Source organism: Cibotium barometz, chromosome 21, assembly GCF_041138505.1.
Source record: "Cibotium barometz isolate CiBa-2024 chromosome 21, ASM4113850v1, whole genome shotgun sequence".
NCBI lineage: Eukaryota > Viridiplantae > Streptophyta > Polypodiopsida > Cyatheales > Cibotiaceae > Cibotium > Cibotium barometz.
Window position 1 is genome coordinate 274,915 of NC_141066.1, and position 18,903 is coordinate 293,817.

An 18,903-nucleotide genomic window follows, 5' to 3' on the forward strand; every position below is an offset into this window, starting at 1 on the left:
GAGCATTTAAGAGACACTCAGGTAAAAAGACATGGAAATACATGTGAATAAAGTGGCAGCATTAGCTTCTTTGTAGTTGGTTTTATGTAAGGAGTGGTGATAGGGCACTCAAGTACTTTCTCTTATAGCCCAATTTTCCTCCAAAGCAAAGAAGATGGTTACTTATTTTGCCGCATTGTGGTTTTGAGATTGCATACAACAAAGGAAAGGACAATGTGGTTTGTAGATTTGTTATCTACTAGGATATGCGGATATGTGTTCATTGTGGCAAGACATTAATCCGGATTAGATTATGGATATCTAGGAGGAGTATTTGCTTGTTGAGCCTCGAGGGGGTAGCCCATGTGGCTCAGAAATTATAGCAAGGGGGTTACTTTACTACAAGGATAGTGTATCCTCTACCTACTTTAGCATTCAATCGAAAAGTATTGGAAGAGATGCATTGTTCTCCAAAGGCATAGCTGGCATTTGGGTGTTTTCAGCCCTTTGGTATAGCGAGGAAAAGGAAACTCTAAAAATGAATGTGGAAAGACGTACCTAGGTATCTAAATGCACGCCATTTCAACTCAACAAAGATCCCACACATAAGCCCGATGGGTTTCTTTAGCCCGTACCAAATTTGGAAGGAAGATAGACTTGCATTACTATGGGCCTTCCTCGTACAAGGAGGGGATGGGAAACCATTGATGTGAGAAGGGGATGGGATATCATTTATATGCTGATGGATAGGTTGCCGAAGATATCCCAATTTATGCTTTCAAACATGAAGTATACAACATCAATAATTGCAATTGAATGCATGGAAATTGTGTTTAAGCTGTGCATGGGATGCCACAAAACTTGTGATGAGTGATATAGATGTTAAAATTTTTAAGTGTATTTTGGAGATCACTTTTTGAAAGTATGGGCCCCAAGTTTACACCAAGTCTAAAGGTGAATTATATGACATCAATGATGGCAATTGAACTCATGGAAACTGTGCTCAAGTCGCATGGAATACGGCTGAAAATTGTGTGATAGCAATGTCAAATTATTCATTCTCTGAAGTGGAAAAGGTAAAAAAACTTGTATGGAAGGGTACTTTAAAATTTTGAAAAAGAGAATATTGGACCACTTACACAAGTAATTGGGCTTGTAGATAGGTATGATTTTGTGCTGTAGGAAGTGAGCGAAGCCTCCAAGCTCCCAATTTCTCCGCACCCACTTCTTCTTGAATTCAATGGCACTCACGCTTTGAATGTAGAGGGGAACCCGATGCTAAAGACAAGCTTTGTGGGTACTATGACATGTAGGAGCTACAGGGTATTGTTGTAAGGCCTTATTTGCACAAAATAAAAGCTTGCATTTTTGCCTCATGAAGCCCATGGAAAAATGAAGAGCTAGGGGTGCCTTTCTATAGGGGAACACGCTCCTTCATGCATGGGAAGGCTTGGAGTATGGTATAGCCAACCATGTACCCTAAGGGTTAACTCCATCTCGCTTGAGAAAAAAGTGGGTCAAACGCGTGCATGAATCTTAATTTGTCGGCTAGACTAAGGCAAACTCAAGCATCACTTTAGTAAAGTAATAGAATAAGGAGCCCAACACCACCAAACCACTTTGGTAACTACCGTCTAACCAAAACCACACGCTGGAATACTACTTACCATTTTTCGCAAACCATTGCCCAATTCCATATGGTATTATAGCAACCCATAGTTTTCTCTCAACCCCTTTTTGACCTTAGCCCACTGAATTTATTTTGACCCTTGCCCTTATAATATAATATAAGCCTTAGCCTAGTTATATTTAAGAAATTTTGGTGAGGATTGTTTCAATACAGGTTAGGAGGGATCTTACGTAAGAATACAGAGGCAATAGCATTTGAGAGACACTCAGGTAAAAAGACATGGAAATACATGTCAATAAAGTGGGCAACATCAGCTTATTTGTAGTTGGTTTTATGTAAGGAGTGATGATAGGGGACTCAAGTACTTTCTCTCATAGCCCAATTTTCTTCCAAAGCAAAGAAGATGGTTACTTACTTTGTCGAATTATGGTTTTGAGATTGCATACAACAAAGGAAAGGACAATGTGGTTTGTAGGTTCGTTATCTACTAGGATATGTGAATATGTGTTCATTGTGGTGGCAAGAGATTTATAGGGATTGGATTATGGATATCTAGGAGGAGTGTTTGCTTGTTGATCCTCGAGGGGGCAGCCCATGTGGGTGAGAAATATAGCAAGGGGGCTACATTGCTACAAGGATAGAGTTATATTCTGCCTACTTTAGCATTCAATCTAAAAGTATTGGAACAGAGGCATCATTCTCCAAAGGTAAAGCTGGCATTTGGGTGTTTTCAGCCCTTTGGTATAGCGAGGAAAAGGAAACACTAAAAACGAATGTGGAAAGATGTACCTAGGTATCTAGATGCATGACATTTCAACTTCACAAAGATCCCAATTTATGCCTTTAAACATGGAGTATACAACATCAATAATGGCATTTGAATTGATGGAAAGTGTGTTCAAGCTATGCATGGGATGCCACAAAACTTGTGATGAGTGATATAGATGTTAAAATTTTTAAGTGTATTTTGGAGATCACTTTTTGAAAAAGAGAATATTGGACCACTTACACCAGTAATTGGGCTTGTAGATAGGTATGATTTTGTGCTCTAGGAAGTGAGAAAAGCCTCCAAGATCCCAATTTCTCCACACCCACTTCTTCTTGAATTCAATGCCACTTGCGCTTTGAACGTAGAGGGAAACCCGATGATATGGACAAGCTTGTGGGACATGGAGTATACATCAATAATGGCATTTGAATTGATGGAAAGTGTGTTCAAGCTTTGCATGGGATGCCACAAAACTTGTGATGAGTGATATAGATGTTAAAAATTTTAAGTGTATTTTGGAGATCACTTTTTGAAAGTATGGGCCCCAAGTTCACACCAAGTTCAAAGGTGACTCATATGACATCAATGATGTCAATTGACCTCATGGAAAGTGTGCTCAAGTCGCATGGAATGTGGCTGAAAATTGTGAGCGATAGCAATGTCAAATTATTCATTCTCTGAAGATGAAAATGTAAAAGTTCTTGTATGGAAGGGTGCTTTAAAATTTTGAAAAAGAGAATATTGGACCACTTACACCAGTAATTGGGCTTGTAGATAGGTATGATTTTGTGCTGTAGCAAGTGAGAGAAGCCTCCAAGCTCCCAATTTCTCCACACGCACTTCTTCTTGAATTCAATGCCACTTGCGCTTTGAACGTAGAGGGAAACCCGATGATATGGACAAGCTTGTGGGGTACTATGACATGTAGGAGTTACAAGGTATTGTTGTAAGGCCTTAATTGCTCAAAATAAAAGCTTGCACTTTTGCCTCATGAAGCCCATGGGAAAATGAAGAGCTACGCGTGCCTTTCTATAGGGGAACATGCTCCTTCATGCATGGAAAGGCTCGGGTATGGTATAGCCAACCATGTACCCTAAGGGTTAACTCCATCTCCCGTGAGAAAAAGGGGTCAAACGCGTGCATGAATCTTAATTTGTGGGCTAGAGTAATGCGAACTCAGGAATCGCGTAGTAAAGTATTAGAATAAGGAACCCGACACCACCAAACCACTCGATGATCAGAGTTTCTTATTATTTTATAGATCTTTGACCAAGTCAACTTATCTGTATAATTTACTAATTATGGTATACATGCACATAGTACAATTCTTACGTTTGTATTTCTAAAATCAATATTAGGGCCAAACTAAAATTTCCTAATGTTCCAAAAAAATATGCCTCAAAATTCCCCATGGCTTTTTCTTTTTTATTGTGAGGGTCTTGGTGCAAAACAAAAAATACTTTTATCACTTTCTCTCCTATAAAATTGCTAGTATTGCACATAAACTTTATTACAGGTTAGGAGGGATCTTACATAAGATCACAGAGGTAATAGCATTTGAGAGACACTCAAGTAAAAACTTATGGAAATACATGTGAATAAAGTGGCAGCATTAGCTTATTTGTAGTTGGTTTTATGTAAGGAGTGATGATAGGGCACTCAAGTACTTTCTCTCATAGCCCAATTTGCCTCCAACGCAAAGAAGATGGTTACTTACTTTGCCGAATTGTGGTTTTGAGATTGCATACAACAAAGGAAAGGACAATGTGGTTTGTAGATTCGTTATCTACTAGGATATGTGAATATGTGTTCATTGTGCAAGAGATTAATAGGGATTGGATTATGGATATCTAGGAAGAGTATTTGCTTGTTGAGCCTCGAAGGGGGCTACTTTACTACAAGGATAGAGTGTATCATCTGCCTACTTTAGCATTCAATCGTAAAGTAGCGGAAGAGATGCATTGTTCTCCAAAGGCATAGCTGGCATTTGGGCCTTTTCAGCCCTTTGGTATAGCGAGGAAAAGGAAACACTAAAAAAGATTGTGGAAAGATGTAGCTAGGTATCTAAATGCATGCCATTTCAACTCAACAAAGATCCCACACATAAGGCCGATGGGTTTCTTTAGCATGTACCAAATATGGAAGGACGATAGACTCACATTACCATGGGCCTTTATCATACAAGGAGGGGATGGGAAAGCAGTGATGTGAGAAGGGGATGGGATATCATTTATGTGTTGATGGAAAGGTCGCCAAAGAAATCCCAATTTATGCCTTCAAACATGAAGGATGGAAAGTGTGTTCAAGCTGTGCATGGGATGCCACAAAACTTGTGATGAGTGATATAGATGTTAAAATTTTTAAGTGTATTTTGGAGATCACTTTTTGAAAGTATAGGCACCAAGTTCACACCAAGTTCAAAGGTGACTTATATGACATCAATGATGGCAATTGAACTCATGGGAAGTGTGCTCAAGTTGCATGGAATGCGGCTGAAAATTGTGAGCGATAGTAATGTCAAATTATTCATTCTCTAAAGTCAAAAAGGCAAAAATTCTTGTATGGAAAAGTACTTTAAAATTTTGAAAAAGAGAATATTGGACCACTTACACCAGTAATTAGTCTTGTAGATATGTATGATTTTGTGCTATGGGAAGTGAGAGAAGCCTCCAAGCTCCCAATTTCTCCACACCCACTTCTTCTTGAATTCAATGCCACTTGCGCTTTGAATGTCAAGGGGAACCCTATGATATGAACAAGCTTGTGGGGTACTATGACATGTAGTAGTTACAGGGTAGTTTTGTAAGGCCTTAATTGCACAAAATACAAGCTTGCATTTTTGCCTCATGAAGCCCATGGGAAATTGAAGAGCTACGGGTGCCTTTCTATAGGGGAACAGGCTCCTTCATGCATGGGAAGGATCGGAGTATGGTATAGCCAACCATGTACCCTAGGGTTTAACTCCATCTCGCTTGAGAAAAGGGGATCAAACGCGTGCATGAATCTTTATTTGTGGGCTAGTAGACTAGGATCCCGACACGACCAAACCACTTTGGTAACTACCATCTAACCAAAACCACAATCTACAATACTACTTACCATTTTTCACAAACCATTGCCCAATTCCATATGGTATTATAGCAACCCATAGTTTTCTCTCAACCCCTTTTTAACCTTAGCCCACAACCCACTGAATTTATTTTGACCCTTCCCCTTATTATATAATATAAGCCTACCTAGGTATATTTAAATAATTTTGGTGAGGTTTGTTCCAATACCTTCTAAGCCAATGACCTGGAATCTAGGGTAAATCCTACCTTTCAAATTTTTTAAGGACAATGTTAGTTTCCCTAAATTCCCTTGTTTACTAGGTTTTTCAATTCATATACGTTAGGATCTCTCTTTCCAAGAGATTCTTGATCATCAGAGTTTCTCTTTATTTTATTTATCTTTGACCGAGTCAACTTATCTACATAATTTACTAATTATGGTATACATGCACATAGTATAATTCTTACGTTTGTATTTCTAAAATCAATATTAGGGCCAAATTAAAATTTCCTAATGTTTCAACAAAATATGCCTCAAAATTCCCCATGGCTTTTTCTTTTTTACTATGGGGGTCTTGGTGCAAAATGAAAAATACTTTGATCAATTTCTCTCCTAAAAAATTACTACTTGGAATTTATTGCACATAAACTTTTTTAAAGGTTAGGAGGGATCTTACATAAGATCAAAGAGGTAAGAGCATTTAAGAGACACTCAGGTAAAAAGACATGGAAATACATGTGAATAAAGTGGCAGCATTAGCTTCTTTGTAGTTGGTTTTATGTAAGGAGTGGTGATAGGGCACTCAAGTACTTTCTCTTATAGCCCAATTTTCCTCCAAAGCAAAGAAGATGGTTACTTATTTTGCCGCATTGTGGTTTTGAGACTGCATACAACAAAGGAAAGGACAATGTGGTTTGTAGATTTGTTATCTACTAGGATATGCGGATATGTGTTCATTGTGGCAAGACATTAATCCGGATTAGATTATGGATATCTAGGAGGAGTATTTGCTTGTTGAGCCTCGAGGGGGTAGCCCATGTGGCTCAGAAATTATAGCAAGGGGGTTACTTTACTACAAGGATAGTGTATCCTCTACCTACTTTAGCATTCAATCGAAAAGTATTGGAAGAGATGCATTGTTCTCCAAAGGCATAGCTGGCATTTGGGTGTTTTCAGCCCTTTGGTATAGCGAGGAAAAGGAAACTCTAAAAATGAATGTGGAAAGACGTACCTAGGTATCTAAATGCACGCCATTTCAACTCAACAAAGATCCCACACATAAGCCCGATGGGTTTCTTTAGCCCGTACCAAATTTGGAAGGAAGATAGACTTGCATTACTATGGGCCTTCCTCGTACAAGGAGGGGATGGGAAACCATTGATGTGAGAAGGGGATGGGATATCATTTATATGCTGATGGATAGGTTGCCGAAGATATCCCAATTTATGCTTTCAAACATGAAGTATACAACATCAATAATTGCAATTGAATGCATGGAAATTGTGTTTAAGCTATGCATGGGATGCCACAAAACTTGTGATGAGTGATATAGATGTTAAAATTTTTAAGTGTATTTTGGAGATCACTTTTTGAAAGTATGGGCCCCAAGTTTACACCAAGTCTAAAGGTGACTTATATGACATCAATGATGGCAATTGAACTCATGGAAACTGTGCTCAAGTCGCATGGAATACGGCTGAAAATTGTGAGTGATAGCAATGTCAAATTATTCATTCTCTGAAGTGGAAAAGGTAAAAAATCTTGTATGGAAGGGTACTTTAAAATTTTGAAAAAGAGAATATTGGACCACTTACACAAGTAATTGGGCTTGTAGATAGGTATGATTTTGTGCTGTAGGAAGTGAGCGAAGCCTCCAAGCTCCCAATTTCTCCGCACCCACTTCTTCTTGAATTCAATGGCACTCGCGCTTTGAATGTAGAGGGGAACCCGATGCTAAAGACAAGCTTTGTGGGGTACTATGACATGTAGGAGCTACAGGGTATTGTTGTAAGGCCTTATTTGCACAAAATAAAAGCTTGCATTTTTGCCTCATGAAGCCCATGGAAAAATGAAGAGCTAGGGGTGCCTTTCTATAGGGGAACACGCTCCTTCATGCATGGGAAGGCTTGGAGTATGGTATAGCCAACCATGTACCCTAAGGGTTAACTCCATCTCGCTTGAGAAAAAAGTGGGTCAAACGCGTGCATGAATCTTAATTTGTCGGCTAGACTAAGGCAAACTCAAGCATCACTTTAGTAAAGTAATAGAATAAGGAGCCCAACACCACCAAACCACTTTGGTAACTACCGTCTAACCAAAACCACACGCTGGAATACTACTTACCATTTTTCGCAAACCATTGCCCAATTCCATATGGTATTATAGCAACCCATAGTTTTCTCTCAACCCCTTTTTGACCTTAGCCCACTGAATTTATTTTGACCCTTGCCCTTATAATATAATATAAGCCTTAGCCTAGTTATATTTAAGAAATTTTGGTGAGGATTGTTTCAATACAGGTTAGGAGGGATCTTACGTAAGAATACAGAGGCAATAGCATTTGAGAGACACTCAGGTAAAAAGACATGGAAATACATGTCAATAAAGTGGGCAACATCAGCTTATTTGTAGTTGGTTTTATGTAAGGAGTGATGATAGGGGACTCAAGTACTTTCTCTCATAGCCCAATTTTCTTCCAAAGCAAAGAAGATGGTTACTTACTTTGTCGAATTATGGTTTTGAGATTGCATACAACAAAGGAAAGGACAATGTGGTTTGTAGGTTCGTTATCTACTAGGATATGTGAATATGTGTTCATTGTGGTGGCAAGAGATTTATAGGGATTGGATTATGGATATCTAGGAGGAGTGTTTGCTTGTTGATCCTCGAGGGGGCAGCCCATGTGGGTGAGAAATATAGCAAGGGGGCTACATTGCTACAAGGATAGAGTTATATTCTGCCTACTTTAGCATTCAATCTAAAAGTATTGGAACAGAGGCATCGTTCTCCAAAGGCAAAGCTGGCATTTGGGTGTTTTCAGCCCTTTGGTATAGCGAGGAAAAGGAAACACTAAAAACGAATGTGGAAAGATGTACCTAGGTATCTAGATGCATGACATTTCAACTTCACAAAGATCCCAATTTATGCCTTTAAACATGGAGTATACAACATCAATAATGGCATTTGAATTGATGGAAAGTGTGTTCAAGCTATGCATGGGATGCCACAAAACTTGTGATGAGTGATATAGATGTTAAAATTTTTAAGTGTATTTTGGAGATCACTTTTTGAAAGTATGGGCCCCAAGTTCACACCAAGTTCAAAGGTGACTCATATGACATCAATGATGGAAATTGACCTCATGGAAAGTGTGCTCAAGTCACATGGAATGCGGCTGAAAATTGTGAGCGATAGCAATGTCAAATTATTCATTCTCTGAAGATGAAAATGTAAAAGTCCTTGTATGGAAGGGTGCTTTAAAATTTTGAAAAAGAGAATATTGGACCACTTACACCAGTAATTGGGCTTGTAGATAGGTATGATTTTGTGCTCTAGGAAGTGAGAGAAGCCTCCAAACTCCCAATTTCTCCACACCCACTTCTTCTTGAATTCAATGCCACTTGCGCTTTGAACGTAGAGGGAAACCCGATGATATGGACAAGCTTGTGGGGCATGGAGTATACATCAATAATGGCATTTGAATTGATGGAAAGTGTGTTCAAGCTTTGCATGGGATGCCACAAAACTTGTGATGAGTGATATAGATGTTAAAAATTTTAAGTGTATTTTGGAGATCACTTTTTGAAAGTATGGGCCCCAAGTTCACACCAAGTTCAAAGGTGACTCATATGACATCAATGATGGCAATTGACCTCATGGAAAGTGTGCTCAAGTCGCATGGAATGCGGCTGAAAATTGTGAGCGATAGCAATGTCAAATTATTCATTCTCTGAAGATGAAAATGTAAAAGTTCTTGTATGGAAGGGTGCTTTAAAATTTTGAAAAAGAGAATATTGGACCACTTACACCAGTAATTGGGCTTGTAGATAGGTATGATTTTGTGCTGTAGCAAGTGAGAGAAGCCTCCAAGCTCCCAATTTCTCCACACGCACTTCTTCTTGAATTCAATGCCACTTGCGCTTTGAACGTAGAGGGAAACCCGATGATATGGACAAGCTTGTGGGGTACTATGACATGTAGGAGTTACAAGGTATTGTTGTAAGGCCTTAATTGCTCAAAATAAAAGCTTGCACTTTTGCCTCATGAAGCCCATGGGAAAATGAAGAGCTACGCGTGCCTTTCTATAGGGGAACATGCTCCTTCATGCATGGAAAGGCTCGGGTATGGTATAGCCAACCATGTACCCTAAGGGTTAACTCCATCTCCCGTGAGAAAAAGGGGTCAAACGCGTGCATGAATCTTAATTTGTGGGCTAGAGTAATGCGAACTCAGGAATCGCGTAGTAAAGTATTAGAATAAGGAACCCGACACCACCAAACCACTCGATGATCAGAGTTTCTTATTATTTTATAGATCTTTGACCAAGTCAACTTATCTGTATAATTTACTAATTATGGTATACATGCACATAGTACAATTCTTACGTTTGTATTTCTAAAATCAATATTAGGGCCAAACTAAAATTTCCTAATGTTCCAAAAAAATATGCCTCAAAATTCCCCATGGCTTTTTCTTTTTTATTGTGAGGGTCTTGGTGCAAAACAAAAAATACTTTTATCACTTTCTCTCCTATAAAATTGCTAGTATTGCACATAAACTTTATTACAAGTTAGGAGGGATCTTACATAAGATCACAGAGGTAATAGCATTTGAGAGACACTCAAGTAAAAACTTATGGAAATACATGTGAATAAAGTGGCAGCATTAGCTTATTTGTAGTTGGTTTTATGTAAGGAGTGATGATAGGGCACTCAAGTACTTTCTCTCATAGCCCAATTTGCCTCCAACGCAAAGAAGATGGTTACTTACTTTGCCGAATTGTGGTTTTGAGATTGCATACAACAAAGGAAAGGACAATGTGGTTTGTAGATTCGTTATCTACTAGGATATGTGAATATGTGTTCATTGTGCAAGAGATTAATAGGGATTGGATTATGGATATCTAGGAAGAGTATTTGCTTGAAGGGGGCTACTTTACTACAAGGATAGAGTGTATCATCTGCCTACTTTAGCATTCAATCGTAAAGTAGCGGAAGAGATGCATTGTTCTCCAAAGGCATAGCTGGCATTTGGGCCTTTTCAGCCCTTTGGTATAGCGAGGAAAAGGAAACACTAAAAAAGATTGTGGAAAGATGTAGCTAGGTATCTAAATGCATGCCATTTCAACTCAACAAAGATCCCACACATAAGGCCGATGGGTTTCTTTAGCATGTACCAAATATGGAAGGACGATAGACTCACATTACCATGGGCCTTTATCATACAAGGAGGGGATGGGAAAGCAGTGATGTGAGAAGGGGATGGGATATCATTTATGTGTTGATGGAAAGGTCGCCAAAGAAATCCCAATTTATGCCTTCAAACATGAAGGATGGAAAGTGTGTTCAAGCTGTGCATGGGATGCCACAAAACTTGTGATGAGTGATATAGATGTTAAAATTTTTAAGTGTATTTTGGAGATCACTTTTTGAAAGTATAGGCACCAAGTTCACACCAAGTTCAAAGGTGACTTATATGACATCAATGATGGCAATTGAACTCATGGGAAGTGTGCTCAAGTTGCATGGAATGCGGCTGAAAATTGTGAGCGATAGTAATGTCAAATTATTCATTCTCTAAAGTCAAAAAGGCAAAAATTCTTGTATGGAAAAGTACTTTAAAATTTTGAAAAAGAGAATATTGGACCACTTACACCAGTAATTAGTCTTGTAGATATGTATGATTTTGTGCTATGGGAAGTGAGAGAAGCCTCCAAGCTCCCAATTTCTCCACACCCACTTCTTCTTGAATTCAATGCCACTTGCGCTTTGAATGTCAAGGGGAACCCTATGATATGAACAAGCTTGTGGGGTACTATGACATGTAGTAGTTACAGGGTAGTTTTGTAAGGCCTTAATTGCACAAAATACAAGCTTGCATTTTTGCCTCATGAAGCCCATGGAAAATTGAAGAGCTACGGGTGCCTTTCTATAGGGGAACAGGCTCCTTCATGCATGGGAAGGCTCGGAGTATGGTATAGCCAACCATGTACCCTAGGGTTTAACTCCATCTCGCTTGAGAAAAGGGGATCAAACGCGTGCATGAATCTTTATTTGTGGGCTAGTAGACTAGGATCCCGACACGACCAAACCACTTTGGTAACTACCATCTAACCAAAACCACAATCTACAATACTACTTACCATTTTTCACAAACCATTGCCCAATTCCATATGGTATTATAGCAACCCATAGTTTTCTCTCAACCCCTTTTTAACCTTAGCCCACAACCCACTGAATTTATTTTGACCCTTCCCCTTATTATATAATATAAGCCTACCTAGGTATATTTAAATAATTTTGGTGAGGTTTGTTCCAATACCTTCTAAGCCAATGACCTGGAATCTAGGGTAAATCCTACCTTTCAAATTTTTTAAGGACAATGTTAGTTTCCCTAAATTCCCTTGTTTACTAGGTTTTTCAATTCATATACGTTAGGATCTCTCTTTCCAAGAGATTCTTGATCATCAGAGTTTCTCATTATTTTATTTATCTTTGACCGAGTCAACTTATCTACATAATTTACTAATTATGGTATACATGCACATAGTATAATTCTTACGTTTGTATTTCTAAAATCAATATTAGGGCCAAATTAAAATTTCCTAATGTTTCAACAAAATATGCCTCAAAATTCCCCATGGCTTTTTCTTTTTTACTATGGGGGTCTTGGTGCAAAATGAAAAATACTTTGATCAATTTCTCTCCTAAAAAAGTACTACTTGGAATTTATTGCACATAAACTTTTTTAAAGGTTAGGAGGGATCTTACATAAGATCAAAGAGGTAAGAGCATTTAAGAGACACTCAGGTAAAAAGACATGGAAATACATGTGAATAAAGTGGCAGCATTAGCTTCTTTGTAGTTGGTTTTATGTAAGGAGTGGTGATAGGGCACTCAAGTACTTTCTCTTATAGCCCAATTTTCCTCCAAAGCAAAGAAGATGGTTACTTATTTTGCCGCATTGTGGTTTTGAGATTGCATACAACAAAGGAAAGGACAATGTGGTTTGTAGATTTGTTATCTACTAGGATATGCGGATATGTGTTCATTGTGGCAAGACATTAATCCGGATTAGATTATGGATATCTAGGAGGAGTATTTGCTTGTTGAGCCTCGAGGGGGTAGCCCATGTGGCTCAGAAATTATAGCAAGGGGGTTACTTTGCTACAAGGATAGTGTATCCTCTACCTACTTTAGCATTCAATCGAAAAGTATTGGAAGAGATGCATTGTTCTCCAAAGGCATAGCTGGCATTTGGGTGTTTTCAGCCCTTTGGTATAGCGAGGAAAAGGAAACTCTAAAAATGAATGTGGAAAGACGTACCTAGGTATCTAAATGCACGCCATTTCAACTCAACAAAGATCCCACACATAAGCCCGATGGGTTTCTTTAGCCCGTACCAAATTTGGAAGGAAGATAGACTTGCATTACTATGGGCCTTCCTCGTACAAGGAGGGGATGGGAAACCATTGATGTGAGAAGGGGATGGGATATCATTTATATGCTGATGGATAGGTTGCCGAAGATATCCCAATTTATGCTTTCAAACATGAAGTATACAACATCAATAATTGCAATTGAATGCATGGAAATTGTGTTTAAGCTGTGCATGGGATGCCACAAAACTTGTGATGAGTGATATAGATGTTAAAATTTTTAAGTGTATTTTGGAGATCACTTTTTGAAAGTATGGGCCCCAAGTTTACACCAAGTCTAAAGGTGACTTATATGACATCAATGATGGCAATTGAACTCATGGAAACTGTGCTCAAGTCGCATGGAATACGGCTGAAAATTGTGAGTGATAGCAATGTCAAATTATTCATTCTCTGAAGTGGAAAAGGTAAAAAATCTTGTATGGAAGGGTACTTTAAAATTTTGAAAAAGAGAATATTGGACCACTTACACAAGTAATTGGGCTTGTAGATAGGTATGATTTTGTGCTGTAGGAAGTGAGCGAAGCCTCCAAGCTCCCAATTTCTCCGCACCCACTTCTTCTTGAATTCAATGGCACTCACGCTTTGAATGTAGAGGGGAACCCGATGCTAAAGACAAGCTTTGTGGGGTACTATGACATGTAGGAGCTACAGGGTATTGTTGTAAGGCCTTATTTGCACAAAATAAAAGCTTGCATTTTTGCCTCATGAAGCCCATGGAAAAATGAAGAGCTAGGGGTGCCTTTCTATAGGGGAACACGCTCCTTCATGCATGGGAAGGCTTGGAGTATGGTATAGCCAACCATGTACCCTAAGGGTTAACTCCATCTCGCTTGAGAAAAAAGTGGGTCAAACGCGTGCATGAATCTTAATTTGTCGGCTAGACTAAGGCAAACTCAAGCACCACTTTAGTAAAGTAATAGAATAAGGAGCCCAACACCACCAAACCACTTTGGTAACTACCGTCTAACCAAAACCACACGCTGGAATACTACTTACCATTTTTCGCAAACCATTGCCCAATTCCATATGGTATTATAGCAACCCATAGTTTTCTCTCAACCCCTTTTTGACCTTAGCCCACTGAATTTATTTTGACCCTTGCCCTTATAATATAATATAAGCCTTAGCCTAGTTATATTTAAGAAATTTTGGTGAGGATTGTTTCAATACAGGTTAGGAGGGATCTTACGTAAGAATACAGAGGCAATAGCATTTGAGAGACACTCAGGTAAAAAGACATGGAAATACATGTCAATAAAGTGGGCAACATCAGCTTATTTGTAGTTGGTTTTATGTAAGGAGTGATGATAGGGGACTCAAGTACTTTCTCTCATAGCCCAATTTTCTTCCAAAGCAAAGAAGATGGTTACTTACTTTGTCGAATTATGGTTTTGAGATTGCATACAACAAAGGAAAGGACAATGTGGTTTGTAGGTTCGTTATCTACTAGGATATGTGAATATGTGTTCATTGTGGTGGCAAGAGATTTATAGGGATTGGATTATGGATATCTAGGAGGAGTGTTTGCTTGTTGATCCTCGAGGGGGCAGCCCATGTGGGTGAGAAATATAGCAAGCGGGCTACATTGCTACAAGGAAAGAGTTATATTCTGCCTACTTTAGCATTCAATCTAAAAGTATTGGAACAGAGGCATCGTTCTCCAAAGGCAAAGCTGGCATTTGGGTGTTTTCAGCCCTTTGGTATAGCGAGGAAAAGGAAACACTTAAAACGAATGTGGAAAGATGTACCTAGGTATCTAGATGCATGACATTTCAACTTCACAAAGATCCCAATTTATGCCTTTAAACATGGAGTATACAACATCAATAATGGCATTTGAATTGATGGAAAGTGTGTTCAAGCTATGCATGGGATGCCACAAAACTTGTGATGAGTGATATAGATGTTAAAATTTTTAAGTGTATTTTGGAGATCACTTTTTGAAAGTATGGGCCCCAAGTTTACACCAAGTTCAAAGGTGACTCATATGACATCAATGATGGCAATTGACTTCATGGAAAGTGTGCTCAAGTCACATGGAATGCGGCTGAAAATTGTGAGCGATAGCAATGTCAAATTATTCATTCTCTGAAGATGAAAATGTAAAAGTCCTTGTATGGAAGGGTGCTTTAAAATTTTGAAAAAGAGAATATTGGACCACTTACACTAGTAATTGGGCTTGTAGATAGGTATGATTTTGTGCTCTAGGAAGTGAGAGAAGCCTCCAAGCTCCCAATTTTTCCACACCCACTTCTTCTTGAATTCAATGCCACTTGCGCTTTGAACGTAGAGGGAAACCCGATGATATGGACAAGCTTGTGGGGCATGGAGTATACATCAATAATGGCATTTGAATTGATGGAAAGTGTGTTCAAGCTTTGCATGGGATGCCACAAAACTTGTGATGAGTGATATAGATGTTAAAAATTTTAAGTGTATTTTGGAGATCACTTTTTGAAAGTATGGGCCCCAAGTTCACACCAAGTTCAAAGGTGACTCATATGACATCAATGATGGCAATTGACCTCATGGAAAGTGTGCTCAAGTCGCATGGAATGCGGCTGAAAATTGTGAGCGATAGCAATGTCAAATTATTCATTCTCTGAAGATGAAAATGTAAAAGTTCTTGTATGGAAGGGTGCTTTAAAATTTTGAAAAAGAGAATATTGGACCACTTACACGAGTAATTGGGCTTGTAGATAGGTATGATTTTGTGCTGTAGCAAGTGAGAGAAGCCTCCAAGCTCCCAATTTCTCCACACGCACTTCTTCTTGAATTCAATGCCACTTGCGCTTTGAACGTAGAGGGAAACCTGATGATATGGACAAGCTTGTGGGGTACTATGACATGTAGGAGTTACAAGGTATTGTTGTAAGGCCTTAATTGCTCAAAATAAAAGCTTGCACTTTTGCCTCATGAAGCCCATGGGAAAATGAAGAGCTACGCGTGCCTTTCTATAGGGGAACATGCTCCTTCATGCATGGAAAGGCTCGGGTATGGTATAGCCAACCATGTACCCTAAGGGTTAACTCCATCTCCCGTGAGAAAAAGGGGTCAAACGCGTGCATGAATCTTAATTTGTGGGCTAGAGTAATGCGAACTCAGGAATCACGTAGTAAAGTATTAGAATAAGGAACCCGACACCACCAAACCACTCTCGATGATCAGAGTTTCTTATTATTTTATAGATCTTTGACCAAGTGAACTTATCTGTATAATTTACTAATTATGGTATACATGCACATAGTACAATTCTTACGTTTGTATTTCTAAAATCAATATTAGGGCCAACTAAAATTTCCTAATGTTCCAAAAAAATATGCCTCAAAATTTCCCATGGCTTTTTCTTTTTTATTGTGAGGGTCTTGGTGCAAAACAAAAAATACTTTTATCACTTTCTCTCCTAAAAAATTACTAGTTGGGATTTATTGCACATAAACTTTATTACAGGTTAGGAGGGATCTTACATAAGATCACAGAGGTAATAGCATTTGAGAGACACTCAAGTAAAAACTTATGGAAATACATGTGAATAAAGTGGCAGCATTAGCTTATTTGTAGTTGGTTTTATGTAAGGAGTGATGATAGGGCACTCAAGTACTTTCTCTCATAGCCCAATTTGCCTCCAATGCAAAGAAGATGGTTACTTACTTTGCCGAATTGTGGTTTTGAGATTGCATACAACAAAGGAAAGGACAATGTGGTTTGTAGATTCGTTATCTACTAGGATATGTGAATATGTGTTCATTGTGGCAAGAGATTAATAGGGATTGGATTATGGATATCTAGGAAGAGTATTTGCTTGTTGAGCCTCGAAGGGGGCTACTTTACTACAAGGATAGAGTGTATCCTCTGCCTACTTTAGCATTCAATCGTAAAGTAGTGGAAGAGATGCATTGTTCTCCAAAGGCATAGCTGGCATTTGGGCCTTTTCAGCCCTTTGGTATAGCGAGGAAAAGGAAACACTAAAAAAGATTGTGGAAAGATGTAGCTAGGTATCTAAATGCATGCCATTTCAACTCAACAAAGATCCCACACATAAGGCCGATGGGTTTCTTTAGCATGTACCAAATATGGAAGGACGATAGACTCACATTACCATGGGCCTTTATCATACAAGGAGGGGATGGGAAAGCAGTGATGTGAGAAGGGGATGGGATATCATTTATGTGTTGATGGAAAGGTCGCCAAAGAAATCCCAATTTATGCCTTCAAACATGAAGGATGGAAAGTGTGTTCAAGCTGTGCATGGGATGCCACAAAACTTGTGATGAGTGATATAGATGTTAAAATTTTTAAGTGTATTTTGGAGATCACTTTTTGAAAGTATAGGCACCAACAAGTTCACACCAAGTTCAAAGGTGACTTATATGACATCAATGATGGCAATTGAACTCATGGGAAGTGTGCTCAAGTTGCATGGAATGCGACTGAAAATTGTGAGAGATAGCAATGTCAAATTATTCATTCTCTGAAGTCGAAAAGGCAAAAATTCTTGTATGGAAAAGTACTTTAAAATTTTGAAAAAGAGAATATTGGACCACTTACACCAGTAATTGGTCTTGTAGATATGTATGATTTTGTGCTATTGGAAGTGAGAGAAGCCTCCAAGCTCCCAATTTCTCCACACCCACTTCTTCTTGAATTCAATGCCACTTGCGCTTTGAATGTCAAGGGGAACCCTATGATATGAACAAGCTTGTGGGGTACTATGACATGTAGTAGTTATAGGGTAGTTTTGTAAGGCCTTAATTGCACAAAATACAAGCTTGCATTTTTGCCTCATGAAGCCCATGGGAAATTGAAGAGCTACGGGTGCCTTTCTATAGGGGAACATGCTCCTTCATGCATGGGAAGGCTCGGAGTATGGTATAGCCAACCATGTACCCTAGGGTTTAACTCCATCTCGCTTGAGAAAAGGGGATCAAACGCGTGCATGAATCTTTATTTGTGGGCTAGTAGACTAGGATCCGGACACGACCAAACCACTTTGGTAACTACCATCTAACCAAAACCACAATCTACAATACTACTTACCATTTTTCACAAACCATTGCCCAATTCCATATGGTATTATAGCAACCCGTAGTTTTCTCTCAACCCCTTTTTAACCTTAGCCCACAACCCACTGAATTTATTTTGACCCTTCCCCTTATTATATAATATAAGACTACCTAGGTATATTTAAATAATTTTGGTGAGGTTTGTTCCAATACCTTCTAAGCCAATGACCTGGAATCTAGGGTAAATCCTACCTTTCAAATTTTTTAAGGACAATGTTAGTTTCCCTAAATTCCCTTGTTTACTAGGTTTTTCAATTCATATACATTAGGATCTCTCTTTCCAAGAGATTCTTGATCATCAGAGTTTCTCATTATTTTATTTATCTTTGACCGAGTCAACTTATCTACATAATTTACTAATTATGGTATACATGCACATAGTATAATTCTTACGTTTGTATTTCTAAAATCAATATTAGGGCCAAATTAAAATTTCCTAATGTTTCAACAAAATATGCCTCAAAATTTCCCATGGCTTTTTCTTTTTTACTATGGGGGTCTTGGTGCAAAATGAAAAATACTTTGATCAATTTCTCTCCTAAAAAATTACTACTTGGAATTTATTGCACATAAACTTTTTTAAAGGTTAGGAGGGATCTTACATAAGATCAAAGAGGTAAGAGCATTTAAGAGACACTCAGGTAAAAAGACATGGTGTGAGATCCCTGTTCCCACCGCGCAACGGATTCGGGGTACTAGCAGCGGAAGTAGCACTTCTTGCGCGAGGCAGGGTCCCACACTCGGGGCCTCG